Here is a 5,808-nt window from a genome sequence, read left to right on the forward strand (position 1 = left end):
AGCACCCTTCTGGGTCAGTCTGGTCATAGGTGATGCAATAGATGAAAACCCCTGAACAAATCGACAGTAATAACCCGCCAAGCCGAGAAAACTACGGATCTCTGTAGCTGAGGATGGTCTGGGCCAACTCTGCACGGCCTCCACTTTCTTCCGATCCACCCGAATACCCTCTCTCGAGACCACATGACCCAAGAATTCCACGGAATCCAACCAAAACTCACATTTTGAGAACTTAGCATACAGCTTCTTCTCTCTCAAGGTATGGAGCACTGTCCTCGGGTGTTGCTCATGATCTTCCCGACTCCGGGAATGTACCAGAATGTCATCAATAAAAACGATCACGAATGAATCAAGATATGGCCAGAAAACACTGTGCATCAGATGTATGAAGGTTGCTGGGGCATTAGTCAGCCCAAATGACGAAGGCAGTCTTTGGGATATCTGGCTCCCGAATCTTCAACTAATGATAGCCTGAACGCAGATCAATCTTAGAAAATACATAAGCACCCTGTAACTGGTCAAACAGGTCATCAACACGGGGCAAAGGATAACGGTTCTTCACTGTCACCTTATTCAACTGGCAATAATCAATACACATACGCATAGAACCATCCTTCTTCTTCATAAATAATATAGGAGCACCCCAAGGCGATACACTGGGCCGAATGAAACCCTTATCAAGTAATTCCTGCAACTGCTCCTTCAACTCCTTCAACTCAGGAGGAGCCATACGATACGGAGGGATAGAAATGGGGTGAGTGCCCGGCAACAGATCAATGCCAAAATCAATGTCTTATCGGGTGGCATGCCCGGAAGATCAGCTGGAAACACATTAGGGAAATCCCGTACTACTGGACTGAATCAACAGAAGTTGTATCCATACTGGCATCTCTCACATAAGCTAAGTACGCATCACAACCTTTCTCAACTATACGCTGAGCCTTAAGGAAAGAAATAACGCTACTGGGAGTGTGACCTAAAGCACCCCTCCACTCAATACGCGGTACACCTGGCATGGCCAGTGTCACGGTTTTGGCGTGACAATCAAGAATAGCATAGTGGGGCGACAAGCAGTCCATGACCAAGATAATATCAAAATCAACCATGCTGAGAAATAATAAGTCGACTCTGGTCTCAAAACCACCAAGAACAACCAAACATGACCGATAAACGCGGTCCACAACAAGAAAATCTCCCATAGGAGTAGAAACATAAACTGGAGAACTCAAAAAAATCCCGAGGTACACCCAAATATGGGGCAAAATAAGAAGACATATAAGAATAAGTGGATCCTGGATCGAATAGAACTGATGCATCTATGTGACAGACCAAGATAGTACCTGTGATGACAGAATTGGAGGCGACAGCCTCAGTACGGGCTGGAAGAGCATAATATCTGGCCTGGCCTCCCCCTCGAGGGAGACCTCTACCTCCCCGACCTCCACCTCTGGATGGCTGGGCCGGTGGAGTAGCAACTAGTGCTGGGACCATAGCCTGAGAGCTCTGTGGGGCCTGCTGTGGCTGAGGAGTCTGCGGAGGTGCACCCCTCCTGTATTTGGGGCAATCCCTTACCAAATGGCGTGTGTCACCACACTCAAAACAAGCTCTAGGAGGACGTGGCGGCTATGACTGGCTCGGGACAGATCTGCTGTACTGACCACCGGAAGCACCCCGTGTAGGAGGCGCACTAGAGACTGGAGGTGCATAATAAGGCTCCTGAGGCCTAGGTGGAGCTGGAATACCACTGGCTGCTGGAAGAGCTGAATGAACGAGGCGACCCATATGACCCCTACCATGACGACCTGCAGCTGGGGCACGGGCACCAGAATAATGGCCCGACTCTCGAGACTTCTTGGCCTCCCTATCCTCTCTGTCCCTAGCATGCATACCCTCAATCCTCCTAGAAATGTTCATCACCTGCTGATAAGATATATCCATCTCTAACTCACGTGCTATGCTAGATCTGATGCTGGGAATAAGCCCCTCAATGAACCGGCGAACCTTCTCGCGGACAGTAGAAACTAAAGCTGGTGCATGTCTAGCCAAGTCGATGTAACGGACAGCATACTCTGAGGCAGTCATAGTACCCTGGCGCAAATGCTCAAACTCCATGCACCAGGCATCCCTAAGACTCTAGGGGACATACTCTCTCGTGAACATATCTGAACACTGAGCCCAAGTCAGGGAAGCTGCCTCATCCGGACTGTCTAACTCATAAGCACGCCACCACTGATAGGCGGCTCCTCGAAGCTGGAAAGTAGTGAAGGAAACCCCGCTCAATCCTGATATGCCCATAGTACAGAGAATACGGTAGCACTCCTCTAGAAATCCCAAGGCATCCTCTGATGCTAACCCACTGAATACCGGAGGATCATATTTCTTGAACCTCTCAAGTCTCCGCTGCTCATCCTCTAAAACCGCTGCCCTGTCCTCGGGCTAAACTGGCACTGCAGGCGGTGCAGGAATAATCTCTGGGACCTGATCAACATGCGCTCGCTGCTCAGGAGCGCGGGCGGCGGGAGTCTGTGCTCCTCCCCCGGCCTGGGATATGGCTGCAGCAAGGGGAAGCAGCCCTACCTGAGCCAAAGTGGTGTACATGCTCATAAACTGTGCCAAAGTCTCCTGGAGTGCTGGAGTAGTAGTGGCAGACGTATCAGGTGTCTGGACCCCGGCTGGTACTGCTGGTGGTACCTCGGTGGCAGCTCGCGCGGGTGCTCTGGCTGCACCACGAGCACGTCCTCGGCCTCTACCCCGGCCCCGGCCTCTGATGGCTCCAGTAGGGGGCACGGGTGCCTGGTCATCTCGAGTAGCACGTGTCCTCACCATCTGTGAGAGAATAGAAAGACAGAAGTTTAGAATTAAGATATTAAAAATCTCGCACGACAAGGAACTCAAATGAAGTGAAATTTTTCCCAACAGTTACATAGCCTCTCGTAGATAAGTACAGACGTCTCTGTACCGATCAGCGAGACTCTAATAAACCAGCTTGTGATCCATGACTCCTATGAACCTAGAACTCTGATACCAACTGTTCACGACCCTAGTTTTCCCTCCGTGAACTATCGTGATGGCACCTAGTCTCTACGACTAGGTAAGCCTAAAAAATACGGAAACCAACTAATCTTGCGAAATAAATAATCAAAAGCCGAATAACTGAAAGAAATAGTATTTAAATGTTGCTCGGCATATACACACAATTTTCAAAATCTGATACATTATCCCAAAACCCGGAAACTCACGGATCCACAAGCTAAGAAAACACTAGATAGCTCTAATCTCTGAAATGTCTAATCAAGAACATAAAGTACAGAAGGGAAAAATACTAGATGCAGGAATAGAAAGAGACTCCTCGGTCTGCGGACGCGGCAGATATACCTCGAAGTCCCGTAGAATCGCCTCGCCTCAGGAATGATAAGCCTGAGTAGAGGTACCTGGATCTGCACATGAAAAACATGCGCAGGAAGGACATGAGTACACCACAGCAGTACTCAGTAAGTGCCAAGCCTAACCTCGGTTGGGTAGTGACGAGGAAGGTCAGGGCTCTACTGAGGTTAAATAAGATATAAGGTTTAACAGTGTGAAATAAACGGTGTAAATAAGTAACACAAGATATGAAGGACAGCAACAACTATCACAGAGGCAAGTAAAACACAGTAAGAGAATACAGCTCAGCTCCAAGATAACAACCGAGGATCTCCCAGGATACGGTCCTGTAGTCCCCAAATATAAATATCATATCCAGTGGATCTCCCGGGTGCAGTCCCGTAGTCCAACTCATAAATGTGCAGGGGGATCTCCCGGAATGCAATTCCGTAGTCCCAAAGTAAACATACAAGGGAGCTCCCCGGATACCGTCCCGTAGTCCCAAAGTAAACATGCAGGGGAGCTCCCGGGATACCGTCCCGTAGTCCCAAAGTAAATACGCAGCAACAACAAGAATTCAATCCAATCAATTGCATATCAAAGTGAAGCAAGTAATCCTAACCTAGCATGGTTCACGTAATACAATTAAGGCAGTTAAGGCAAATAAAGCAATTTAGTCAAGTAGGCATGCTTCTCTAGGCTACAGCAGGATTAGTTTCCAAACAGTGTAAGCAAGAAAAGGAAGAATACAATTCAAGGCTATTTTTAATGAAAAACCGGATTTTCAACAATTAGAACAAGTACGTGCTCGTCAACTCATGTACGAGGCATTTCAATTACCACAATATCAATCCTAAAGGGAAAGGTCCCGCACACAAGGTTAGACAAGCCACTTACCTCGAACAAGTGCAAGTCAACCCGAAACCACGCCTTTGCCACGAGTATCCTACTACAAATGGCCCAAATCTATTCAATTCAATTGCATATTGTAAATAACACCTCAAGTAACCGATTCTATAATTAAATTCTAAGCTAATACGTGAAATTAGGTCAAATGACCAAAATGCCCCTCAGGCCCACGTCTCGGAATCGGGTAAAATTTATATTTTCAGAAACCTCGTACTCTCATGAGTCTAAACATAACAAGAACACTGAAATCGGAGTCCAAATGGCCCCTCAAATCCTCATTTAAAGGCCTCTTAAACTTAAGCCCTAATTACCCATTTTTTTCAAATTTCTCATCACTAATTAGGTCTTTAATCACATAAAAATGAGTTATGAAGTCAAGGATGTTAACCCCAAGCGATTCCCTTTTGTTTTCCTCAAAAATCTCTCTCAAAAGCTTCAAACCCGGATGAAAATGGTGAAAGAATGGCTCAATTTTGCAAAGGCAACTAATTATAGGTTCTGCCCAGCGATTCCCGCATTTGCGGCCCTGGGACCTCATCTGCGGTCCCACTTCTGTGGAAACTACGTCGCATCTCTGACTTTCATTTAAATGCCAGATTCTGCATCTGCGGAACTCTAACCGCAGGAGCGGTTGCGCTTCTACGAACAACTCACCGCATCTGCGGCTCCTGAGGAATTTCCAAATTTCGCTTCTGCGGCCCCCCTTTGCCGCTTCTACAGCGTTGCATCTACGGTCCCCCTACCGTAGATGCAAAAATACCAGAAGCAGCAAAAAAATACAGCAGCTGCAACATCTTCTAAATTTCCCGTCAACCATCCGAAATCATCCCGAGGCCCCCGGGACCTCAACCAAAGGCACCAACAAGTCTAATACTACTCCCCAAACTTGTACCAATCCTTAAAACACCTAAAACAACATCGAAACCTCAAATTAACCATGGATTCAAGCCTAAGAACTCCAAACTCCTAAAAAATATGCTTTCGATCAAAAAGTCTATCAAATCTCGTCCGAATGACCTCAAAATTTTGCACACACGTCCCAAATGACATAATGGAACTACTACAACTCTCAAAATTCCATTCCGACCCTCGGATCAAGATCTCACTATCGAACCGGAAACTTCAAAATTCGGCATTTCGGCATTTCAAGCCTAAATTAGCTACGGACCTCCAAAACACAATCCGCCCACGCCCCTAAACCCAAAATCACCCAACGGAGCTAACGGAACCATCGGATTTCCATTCCGAGGCCGTCTTCACACTGTTCCGACTACGGTCAACTTTCTAACACTTAAGCTCTCATTTAGGGACTAAGTGTCCCAAAACTCTCCGAAACTTAAAACCGAACATCCTGGCAAATCAAAATAACAAATAGACTCGGGTAAAGAAGTTAGTAGGGGATCGGGGCGTAAATTCTAAAAATGATCGGCCGGGTCGTTACACCTTTAGACTTATTCTCGTACCTTTTGCGGTTGTTGTTGCTGCTTTCCACTAAGTTTGCTTTAAGAGCTGTCATCCTAGCTTTGGTAGATTCTT

The sequence above is a fragment of the Nicotiana attenuata genome, chromosome 6, assembly GCF_001879085.1.
Source record: "Nicotiana attenuata strain UT chromosome 6, NIATTr2, whole genome shotgun sequence".
Classification (NCBI taxonomy): Eukaryota; Viridiplantae; Streptophyta; class Magnoliopsida; order Solanales; family Solanaceae; genus Nicotiana; species Nicotiana attenuata.